The following is a 12,425-nucleotide window of genomic DNA, read 5'->3' as shown; positions in this document are numbered from 1 at the left end:
AATCTAGGTTATTCATATGCTATAGAATAGAAGTGTGTTTTAAGCCCTAGATTTAAACAGTTCCACTGAGGTTGCAGATCCGATCTCAGAGGACAGGGTTCTGGGACCCAAATGGAGAACGCTCTCGAAACTTTGGATTTCTTCTTGGCTCTTGGGATCACTAGTATGACCAGCATTTTCAGAGCGAAGGCTCGGAGCAGGAACATGGGGGGGGGGGGGGGGGATGAAATCTGAAAGATATGAGGGAGCAAGTCCATGCATGATTTGGTATACTACCAACAGAACCTTGAAATCACATCTTAAGCTAACAGGGGGCCAATGCAGGTTAGCTCAAATCGGGGTCATGTGATCCAACTTTCTTGTCATGGTTAAAAGCCTGGCTGCAGCATTTTGGCTCTTGATTTTGGACTTTGGGAGACAGGAGAGTAGGGCATTACAGTCATCAAGATGGGAATTAACAAACGCGTGAATGATAATCTCCGCATCCGACTGAGACAGCATAGGGTGAATTTTAGCAACGTTGCCAAGATGGAAAAGTGCTGTCAGTCAACAAATGACATTCTTTTCCTTATTTTTATTCCCAGCCATTTGTGATTGACAAAAAGAAAATGGAATGGGGCGGGGGGACACTGAAAATGAAAGAAGGGAGAAAAAAACAGAACAACAAACTAAATGATATGATGAAAGATGGAAAAAAGGAACGGCAAAATGTATAAAAAGATAATAGAAAAAAGCCTGTGAAAAAAGTGACATGGAAGAAAAAAGTCCAAAAAAAAGACGGGGTTATTTTCTTAAGGGGTCACCGAAGCAGAAAGATGGCCGACACCTATGTCCGCTCCCTGTAGGTGATCCTCATTTTATGTCAAATGAATCCACATTTTTTCACTTATGACTATTCAAAAAAAAAAAAGCACATTTACACGATCGTTTATGTATCTTTGCTTCTAAATCAAATCAATATTGTTCTCTATCAAACGAACGATGCTTTTAATAATCCACACCGTCCCTTTTAATAATACAGTGGGCCGTAGCTAGCCCCCAAGCCCGGTTCCGACACGTGTCATGATGTCGGAAATCGGAAAAGCGCTACCCGGGGATTGAACTTCATGCGGTGTTTTGTTTTGGGTCTCCGCGCGTCGACATTTTCGAAGAGTGCGAAACGCCAGCCGCATTCCTCCCATCGCTTAAAACGTCGAAAACAAGTCTGGGCTGGAGTAAGAAGCGTCCCGTTCTTATTTTCTGGACTTTTTCTTCTTTCTTACGGCTTTGTTAGTCCAACGAAGCGGATATTGTAGTCCTCCGGTGAGCTGGTCGGGAAGGAGCGAAGGACGTCAGAACAGAAGAAAAACCTTTTCACCAAAACAAAAAACAAAAACATTCCACAATCGGTCCAAACCGTCAATTGATTTCGTTAGAATACATTTTTTGTAATAACGTCCATTTCATCGAAAAGATCGAAACGTTTTTAAGATGCGTAGCGGTGTAAGGTTTTAACATTTATGAAACTGAAATCTGACTCCAAAGACACTTCACGTGTCTTGTCTAAACCCTTACAGTTGCAGCATGTTCTAAAATCAAAGAAATGATAGAGCCGAGCGCCGAATATAGTCCACATATTCATTTATTTAGCCGAATCAAAGAGTTGAACAAATTGGTCCTTTCTTCCTTGCCAATTACGACCGTGTGGGGAAAGAGCGACGGGGGCTCCGGGGTTACCCATTTTTACAACACATGGCGATGAAATGTTCACACCCCATGACCAAGCTGCGACCGATGCAGATTTTCTCGTCCTTCGAAGAATGGGACAAGGGTGATAGGTCATGGACAGAACGGGACACGACACACACATTCTAACCCCCCGGGCGAGGTGATAAGTCATTGTTGTCTGCACAGACTGAAACTAAAGACACATTCCAAAGCAAAGGCGGTCTACGACACCCTCCTGAAGAGTTGCACTCAAGGCTGAGGTCCAACTTAGGACAAGTATATTTGAGTATCACTGGAATAAAACTGTATAAAATGGTATATAACTTCAGTGGCTAGCATTTTTTGCAAACATTTTAAACAGCTAGGTTAGCACTGAAAAGAATATCTTTTTGATACCGACGATTTAATTTATATTGACGTTTCTGTCGCCGAAAATAGAAAAGCGGAAGTTGTCGTTCCCAGGTGAGACGGAAGTGGCTAGTGACAAGAGAGAGGAGAAGAAAAACAACATTTTAACGCTAAAATACATTTTACAACCGTTCAAGTTCAATTGATTTCTTTAGTTTGAGTGAATGACTTTGAATTGTTGTTGTATAAACACCAATTTCAAAGAAAAGGTTGAAACCTGTTAAGTTGGCTAGCTCATTAGTTCGCTTGGTTATTAGCGATTTCGCTAGCATTTTTGAATGCTGAGTTAGCACCATAAATAATATTTCTAATACATATAATTTCATTTGGATTGAATTATATAATTTCGCCTAGCAACGATAGATAGATGGATCCTTTATTCATCCCTGTAGGGAAATTCACACTTCCAGCAGTATCCTTGTGTTGGAAAATAAAATCATAAAAGATATAGAAAACAAAAATACCCAATATCACATTTTGCTATAGAGTATTTCAATAGTGCTACATAAAATACACACTGTCATAGAAATAGGGTCATATGCAACTGTAGGGGGTGGGGTTTCATTTGGGCTTTTACTCCCCTGAGTGGAGTTCAAGAGCCTCATGGCATGAGGAAGAAATGATGGTGTTATGGATCCAAATGAAAGGTGTGCCCCAAAAAATATCGTATTTTGTAAAGTGTTATGAGCAAGTTATGATAAATCCGGTCCAGGAGAACACCACCAGCTTCTACGCCTCAGAATCATTCTAAAGCAGAGGTGTCAAACAGGCGGCCCGCGGGCCAGGTCAGGCCCGCTAAGGGATTGAATCCGGCCCGCGAGACAACACTCAGAGAAGCGCGAGAGAAAAACAAGCTGCCGGTTGAAATATGTCCACTTGATGTTGTCAAAGCCAGGTGCCTCCAACAAAGACACTGTACTTGTATTTCTATCTCTTTCTCTCTCTCCCTCTTTCTTTTCCACCCCTTTTTTCTCCCTCTGTCTCTGTCTCTTTCACTCTCTGTGTCTCTTTTTTCTCTTCCTTCGTTGCTCTTTCTCTCTCTCTGTGTCTTTTAAGCTCTTTTGCTCTCACTTCCTTTTTTCCTTTTCTCTTTTTTCTCTTCCTCTCTTCCTCCCCTTTGCGCTTTCTTTTCTCTTTTCTCTCCTTCTGTCTTTCTATTTCTCTTTGGATTTCTTTCTTCCTCTCCCTTTCTTTTCCCCCCTTTCACGACTTTTTATCTTTTGTTTCTCTCTCTCTTTTTCTTTCTTTGTCCCGCCCTCTCTCCTTTTCCTTATTTCTTTCTCTCTTTTTCTTTCTCATTCATTTAGTATTCCGGCCCCCGACAGAATGTTTGTTCTATGGTGTGGCCCGCGAGTTCAAATGAGTTTGACATTTCCGGTCTAAACAATGGCACCCGTCGATGATGTTCGTGTGAAGAAAATAATCAAGCTATAAAAGTGGATTCTTCGGGGTTAAGGGAGTGAGGGGAGCTTTTACGATGCGCTATGTAAAGACGCGGGAGCGGAGCGGTTCCGCATGGGGTGTCTTCTGGTGCAACGAGGAAGCATCGAAGAGAGTCGCCGGTTGCTCATTTGCCGTTTTTGCGGCTTCCGCGTGGGGAAGAAGAGAAGGCGCCACGGCGGGACTTCGGAGCCGGGTCCACCTCGGGAAGGAATGCCAGGCCGCCGCTTTAAACGCTCCCACGTGTTGGTGTGGATGTTTGGGAAGTGAGCGACACCCTTCCCCCCGCTATGGACTTTCCACAAGGAGAGGAAACGCGGACAGAAAAAAGCCTTTCCCCGATAGCGCTCTTTAAGAAATGACACGCAAATCAGATTAAGAACGGTCTTCAAGATTGTGGGGAGATGAGACACGGCGCTCCGGGATCAAAAAACAATTCACAAAAGACTATCTTCCGATCGTCGTCCGTGCGCGTAGCGGGTAAACCAAAGCTACGACGGCGAAGTCCAAGAACCACACGCGACAGGTCTCGTAAGGCCCACAGGAATGGCATCAAGAAGCCTATAACTCATGGTTATGAGTCGCTTCAAAGGGGTTCCTGAAAAACGCCAAGAAGCACAACAAAAAAGGCTTGAAATGATCCGTCTCCTTTTGTGTTACAACTATCTCCTCTCCAAACAGAAGAGCAGCTTCAGCGACAGACGGCTGTCACAGTCTTGTTCCACGGACAGACCGAGGAGATCATTTCTTCCTCATGCCATGAGGCTCTAGAACTCCACCCGGGGGAGTAAAAGCCCACATGAGACCCCACCCCCACCTATTCTTATGACAGTGTGTAATTTCTGTAGCACTATTTAAATACTCCATAGCAATTTGGGGTCTTTTTTTATTTTTGTGTTCTATATCTTTGATTTCATTATTATTTTATTTTTCGACACAAGGATACTCCTGTAAGTGTGAATTTCCCTACGGGGATGAATCAAGTATCTATCTATCTATCTATCTATCTATCCATTTATCTATCTACACATCTATCTATCTATCCATTTATCTATCATCTATCTCTAGACATTTCTCTATCCATCTATCTATCTATCTAGACATCTATCTATCTATCAGGTTTATGACAACATCTGGCCAAAGTTCAAGCGATGATGCAATGAAAAAGAACAATGCATTGTAACGATAGTGCAAGCAAACAAAGTGTGATATCATTTAGCAGAAGCGATTCAAAAACATCAAATGAATTCTCGAGGTATACGGCGGCCAAAATGGACGCGGTCGTCTCCCGCGGCGATCGGCAACATCGGGGCCGCGGACCTGTCCCGGGTCGGGAGTAGTTTGGTTCCACGAAAAAGAGTTTCTGGCCTTTTTGGACCTCGTGTCGTTTTACTGTCATTGCTACGTTCTAGGGTGGACTAGAATCAGGGCTTTGAGGCGCTTCCTGTCCATTCAAACGAGTAGACAGGCACGTCGGATTCCCGCCTGCCGACAAACGATTATTTTTAGAATCGATGAATCGGTCGATCTTTTTTTTTTTTTTTGATGGACCGACATTTTTGAAAAACACAATATAAAATATTATGAACCATTTTGGACGGATGGAACAACAGTGCACAAAACAACAGAATGTTCTATGATATAAAATCCAAGTGTTTGTCGACTCACTTGAAAATAGACAAAAATACATACGAGTATGAGCTATACATTAGCAAAGATGTCAAATATTCTTCTCCTTCCACCTTATTCAACGATCAGATTACATTTGGACGTATCGTACATCACAAAAAGGAAGAAAAAGCAAATGTTCTTATACTTCACACCAGCTCTGACGGAAACCCTCAAGCTCGGCGGCGCGTTAAGTGATCGAGGGTTTTTCAGTGAAAAGGCTACTAAATTGGATTTATTTCCACGAATGCCGTAAGGGCGCCACGGAATCCGGGACACGAGACAACCGTTTGAATGATCTGCCGACAAAGATGGCTATTGTTTTCCTCCGGACTTTTTGGCAGTTCCGTGCCTTAAGTGGATGCTTTGTGAAAACTTTGCAGATCCTTCCAGGTCACTCGTTCGCTCGCTCGCTCGCTCGCTCGCTGGCCGGTTGCTATTCTTTGGGGCGGGGGCATTGTCAGGCGGACGGGAGCGGGATTTGCGCCGGCCCCGGGGCTGAACGGGCCAACAAAGCCACTTAAGGCCCCCAGTGTCCCGCCGGCTGATGCCTTCTGACGTTGTTGCTCTAGATGCGTTCTGACGGAAAGGAAAAGACTGAAAAGAGAGAAAGAATGGCCCGTGGATGACTATGTGCTAAACCAGAACCAGAACCTGCTTCTCACCTCTGACCCGAGTCAGAAAAACATGAACAATCATACCGATATTCGTTTTCATCCAAAAAATCAAAATAAATCATCAGTTGAGAAATGTGTACACTATTTCTTTAACATAGTGGAATCCCTGCCATCTCGCTGCTACACTGTGCTCTGTGGCACTGGTTTTTGTCCACACAAGACAATTCAGTGCAATCTCATGGTCACACTGGGGCTTTAAATGAAAAAAAAAACTGTAGTCTGATTTAAAATGACGCCGACGCGCCTGCTCCGGTACTTGGCTTTGCCATTAAAATTTTTCTTGCCTCGCAACTGACGGCAGCTGACTTGAGTTTGTATGTCGTTGCCATGCGGAGCGTCATCGCCTCCTATGCGTCTTGCCCAAGGGCAGATGAAGAAAACAACCTGCCGGGTATAATTGGCTTGAATTTGGACATGAAAAAGGTGTACAAACCCTCAACGATCAAATCGGTGATGTGGTTTCAGTCGGACGTATTTCTTGGGTCTAGCCACGATACACATTTAAACTTTGTGTCACGGTTGCCACGGTGCCCAACTGGCCCCGCCCGTGTAGCGCCAGCTGCGGCTCATTGACAGATTGTCATTCCGTCTATTTAAGCTCAGTGCTCTCATTTTTCCTTTGTCAGTCCGTCAACAAACCTCTGCCGACTCGGTCCTGTTCCCTGTTGGCATTCCCTGTCCGGTATTGTTCCCGTTTATTTTTGTCCTGTGTAATATTTGTTTCCAGTTTTGTTCCCGTCTATTTTTGTCCTGTTTACGATTCTTTTCAGTTTTCTTCCTGTTTATTTTGGATATCCTGTTTTATTATCCCTCTGGTCCGTCCCGTCCTGGCCGGTATCGACCCCATCCGTCTGATATCAACTCGGGCAATTGGTATCGATCTCGTCGGCCTCTGGCTTCCTATCACGTGCGTGAGTCTCCGTTTCCTGTAAAAAAAAAAGGCTTGTGTGAGTACGTGACGCGTTTGGGTCCCGATCCTGTTCCGGTTCTTGAGACTTTGGACAGAGACATTTACTTTGGACCATGCCTGAAAAGCGGACAATTCATGAAAAATGAAGTTTTTGCCGGGTCATGTGAACGAGGCACTCTTTATTATTGTGTGCAAAAAACAGTTTTTTGGTCGACTTGGTCTCAAATTTGATTTGAAAAGACGTTGAAAAAGTCTCAAAAAGTCTTGAATCTAACCTGAGACGACTGAATAGAAAATTGATACTGAAATCGGGAGGGCGGTTCCTATGCGTGGAGTACAGAATATGCGGGAAAAATGTGCTGAGGTTCTGTCCTTATATTTGTCCGACTATTTTTGCAGAGAAGGAGATCTTCCAGCGGTTTAAAATCCAGAGACAAAATGGAAATGGAGTTTCTCGGCTTTGTCGGTTTGCAAGCTCTCAAGATGGCACGAGCTTAAACTAATAAAGGCTTCGCCGCTTCCACAATTCGGTGGGAACCATTTTTTCCTCGTCCTGAATTTTAATGTTGTGTTTTCAAGGCCGGGGAAATGCTCGAATGTCGGACGAAGAGCTTGAAAATGCTTGAACTGATTTCCATTGCGGCGGTCTGACTCCATAGACCCGCGTTTCTCGCTTGCTCTCTCTCGCGCTCTCTCTTTCTCTCTTTCTCGTCTTTCTCTCTTGCTCCCTCTCTTGTCTTTCTCTCTCGTCTTTCTTTCTCTTTCTCCAGCTCTTTTTGTCTCTTTTTCTCTTTCATCTTTTTACATTTGTCTTTCTTTCTGTCTCTTTTTCTTTCTTTTTCATTCTCCTTTTATCTCTCTGTGACTCAATCTTTCTCTCAATTTCCCCTCTTTTCTTTTATAACTCTTTCTTTTTCTCTCTTATCCTCTCTTCTCGTTTCCTCCCTCTGCAATCATCTGTGGTCTGTGCAGCCCTTTGAGACCCCTCGTAATGAAGGGTGTCACAAATAAACAAGACTTGACTTGACTTTAAAATGAAGATTTTTCAAAAAAGAGCGAAGAAACGACGCCGCTGTCGATTCCAGTCTTCATGAGCGCGTTACTGCCCCCTACTGTCGCATCCAAGAAGGCAGCCTTATCAGACTTGTCATGGGAAACCCGTCTCTTTTTGGAGAAACGGCTCTTTCGGCTCGGCTATCGAGAAGAGCCGACTCTTTTGGTCCCAAACTACTCCAAAATGATTTTAATAATAATCAAAATGATTTAGTCATTCTAAATGTACATTCAAATATTCCTTTTTTTTCAACAAAAATGAGAGAAACGTAATGCAAATGGGTCCTGTCTTCGTTCTGGTCCTGACACACAAGAAAGTTGCGGGCCGCGCAACTTTTCCAATAGTACATGCGGAGTCAATTCGTTCAAATGCCAACTCATCGTTTAGCATCGCCGGAATCTCGGCAAGATGCGATTGGAGGTCAGGTTTTGGACACGGGGATTTTTGGAAGCCGTCGCGCGATTTTGGCGGGGACAGTTCATTGAGATGGCTTCATCTTGGTGAGGACGTGTCCCCTCCGTCTACACCCTTAGGAAAAGACACGGGGACAAGGGCCGAGCGACCAAACACATCTCGGGTCAGGACAAGCGTCTGTCGATCCTGTGACAAAAGTAGTTCCTGTCATGATTACTGATGCAAATTAGCTGCCCCGGACTCTGATTGGCTCTCTGTCCCTATCTAAACCCACTCCGATCTGTCCCCTTTTGTCGATCCGTTTGCAAACCTTTACTCTAGGCAAGCTTTTTGACCTTGACTCACTGCTGTTTTTGCTCACGTCTGTTTCCCGGCATCGACCCGTCTTTTGATCTTGACCACGTTTTTTGCTCTCCCGTCCCGGCGACCGACCCGTTTTTTCTGTTCCCGACACCGCCATCGCTCGTCACGGAACAGCCACTTATGCGATCGTCGGATCGTGGGTGCCATCCTTTTCCTTCTTTCCAATAAAACTGAGAGAAACGTAACGCAAGTGGGTCCTGTCTGTTCTGGTCCCGGCGGTTCCAATTTGGGTCTCCTCAGAGGCAAAGCTGATGCCACCGAGTGGATTCCAATGACCCTTTTGGATTCAAGCGGTCCACGATCCGAAACATGCTGCAGAACTAACACAAAAAGTATGTTAGTATGTTTGTAAGGCGGCATTAGCTCAGGAGGTGCTCGTCCTAGGATCAAGAGGTCGCAGGTTCGATTCCTGACTCCTCTGTGTTATATGTCAAAGTATCCTTGGGCAAGACACTTAATCCCCCCCCAATAAGCAGGTTGGTGCCTTGCATGGCTGACTCCCTATTGGTGTGTGAGTGAACGGGTAAGTGTGAAGCACATTGTAAAGCGCTTTGGGAGGTCTTCATTGACTTGAAAAGCGCTATAAAAATGCAGACCATTTACCATTGAGCATCTTGATTATCCTCAAAACGTTTGGAGGCTGACTCCCTATTGGGGAGTGTGAGTGTGTGCGTGAATGGGTAAGTGTGGACCACATTGTAAAGGGCTTTGGGGGGGGTCTTTATTGACTTGAAAAGCGCCTGAGAAATGCAGACCATTTGCCATTTGGCATCTTGATTATCCTCAAAACGTTTGGAGGCTGACTCCCTATTGGGGTGTGTGAGTGTGTGTGTGAATGGGTAAGCGTAAAGCACATTGTAAAGCGCTTTGGGAGCTCTTCATTGACTTGAAAAGCGCTATAAAGAAAATGCAGACCATTTACCAGTTACCACTCCTTCAATCCGATTTTAAAAACAATGCATTTATAAAAATGATATCTTTTGAAACATCCATCTTCGGGTGTAATTCTCTTTCCTTGTTTTTCGAGAGTCCTATCTTTTAGCGCCTCGAGACTTTTGAAGGTTAAGACCGAGACAAAAAACCAGACTTGAATTCTCACGATTCACCCAAATAACCGAAAAGCGAGTTCTCTTGTTTTGCAGCCGCTGTGCTCCATTGTGCGACGAAATGCTGCCCCCTCTTGGCCGAGGGAGAGCACTGGCAAGCCAAAAACGACTTTCTCAATCCGTAAAGCAAATGATTCCTACTCCCTCATTTTAACATCATACATTCTAATGCAGGGGTGTCAAACTCATTTGAACTCGGGGGGCCACGCCATAGATCAAACATTCTGTCGGGGGCCGGACGAGTAGATTCAAGAGAAAGAAAAAGAGAGATCAAGAAATAAGAGAAAGAGGGAGGGAAAAGGAGAGAGGGCAGGACAAAGAAAGAGAGGGAGAGTGTGAGAAAAAAGAGATAAAAAGTCGTGAGAGAGGGGGAAAAGAAAGGGAGAGGAAGAAAGAAATCCAAAGAGAAATAGAAGGACAGAAGGAGAGAAAAGAGAAAAGAAAGCACGTAGGGTATGAAGAGAAAAGAGAGAAAAGGAAAAAAGGAAGTCGGAGCAAAAGAGGCCAAAAGACACAGAGAGAGAAAGAAACAAAGAGCAACAAAGGAAGAGAAAAGGAGAAACACAGAGAGTGAAAGAGACAGAGACAGAGGGGGAGAAAAGGGGTGGAAAGGAAAGAGATATATATATATATATATATATATATATATATATATATATATATATATATATATATATATATATATATATATATATATATATATATATGAGAGAGAGAGAGAGAGAGAGAGAGAGAGAGAGAGAGAGAGAGAGAGAGAGAGAGAGAGAGAGAGAGAGAGAGAGAGAAATAAATACAAGTCCAGTGTCTTTGTTGGAGGCACCTGGTTTTAGGCAACATCAAGTGGACATATTTTAACCTGCGGCTTGTTTTTCTCTTGCGCTTTTCTGAGGCCGGATTCAATCCCTTCGCGGGCCTGATCTGGCCCGCGGGCCGCCTGATTGACACCTGTGTTCTAATGTAACGAGACCCAGGTGGGTGAGCTCGCTCCAGCTGGTGTTACACATTTGTTTTATATATGTATATTTTTGTTGTTGTTGTTTTTGAGCTTATCTGCAAAATAGATGATAACTGTCAGTCTCACACGACACCGTTTCATTGTTGACATTAAGGATTATTGATTGAGCAAGTCTCATGAAATCACGTCAGGTCTCGTGAGACTTGGCCCAAGCGCCCTTCTCTGACATCTAGCGCTGATATACTGGTCCTTCTCTTCCCCTTTCTCCTATCCAAAACTCAATACCCTCAAAAATAATATTACACTTCCCCATTACAGTCAAATATGGATGACACGTCCTAAAAATCCCAAAATATAACATTTGAACTCGTCTTACGCCACAGTAACAGATAAATTCTCTCCATGGAGAAAGAACCAACAAAATGTGCCAAGATATTGGAGCTTCGAAAGGCCTTCTGTCATGATGACCGATTGGGGGCACCTGCGACTGCCCCGTTGGCACCGACAGCCACGGGATCCGATTGGCTGTCCCACACCTTTTAAACTCCCGTCTTCCGAAAGGAAGCCGGCAGACCGTCTGCGAACCTATGCTCTCATCTTGGCAAGCTTTTGTACTCTCCGACATTTTCCTGCCCTGTTTTTCCTGCCTGATACCTGTTGCCGACCTTTTCCAGGACCCGTTTCTGTTTTTGCCCCTCCGTCCCGGCCATCGACCTGTTTTGCCCCGTTTCCTGCCTGACGCCTGTTGCTGACCTTTTTCCGAACCCGTTTCTGTTTTTTCTCCTCTGTCCCGGCCATCGACCTGTTTTGCCCCGTTTCCTGCCTGATACCTGTTGCCGACCTCTTTTCTGGACTCGTTACCGCCCTTGATCCTCCGTCCCGGCCATCGACCTGTTTCTCTCCGCCTACGATTAGCCTCGCTCGCCACGGAAGTGCCACTTCCGCGTTCCTGCTACCCGTGACTGACGATCATGGGACGGTGGCTGCGAGCGCCGTTCTCTTTCTCAATAAAAACGGAGTCAAAGGAACGCAATCGGGTCCTGTCTCTGTTCCCGGCTTGTGACACCTTCTGCTTTCTGAATGCAACGACAGAAAGAAAGAGATTTGTCTTCCAGACGAAAAGATTTCTTTAGCCTTCATCTTCTCTATCGGACGTCCGAGTTGGAATCCATTTTGAATCTCCTCCTTTTCAGATAAAATGTCACTTTTCACGCCAGAATGCTTTTCCTTCTCGGGACAGAGACACAATCGATGCAACTACGGCGGGGTTCTCCGAGTTTTTTTTGCTACTCCTTCGTTTGAAGCGATGGCACCCAATTCGGAAAGGAACATCTAGAATTGTGCTACTTACTATTATGATACTACCTTATGTTCAGGTTCCTTGAAGTAGAAAGAAAGAAAGAAAGAAAGAAAGAAAGAAAGAAAGAAAGAGAGAAAGGAAGAGAGAAAGAAAGAAAGAAAGAAAGAAAGCAAGAAAGGAAGAGAGAAAGACGGAAAGAAAGAAAGAAAGCAAGAGAGAGAAAGAAAGAAAGAAAGAAAGCAAGGAAGAGAGAAAGAAAGAAAGAAAGAAAGAAAGAAAGCAGGAAAGAAAGCGAGAAAGAAGGAAAGAAAGAAAGAGAGAGAAAGAAAGAGAGAGAGAGAAAGAAAGAAAGAGAGAGAAAGAAAGAAAGAAAGAAAGAAAAAGAGAGAGAGAGAGAGTTTTTTTTATTACATCTGAATTGTT

Source organism: Urocampus carinirostris, chromosome 10, assembly GCF_059441175.1.
Source record: "Urocampus carinirostris isolate Australia breed hairy pipefish chromosome 10, RoL_Ucar_1.0, whole genome shotgun sequence".
NCBI lineage: Eukaryota > Metazoa > Chordata > Actinopteri > Syngnathiformes > Syngnathidae > Urocampus > Urocampus carinirostris.
Note: the sequence above shows the minus strand (reverse complement) of the source record.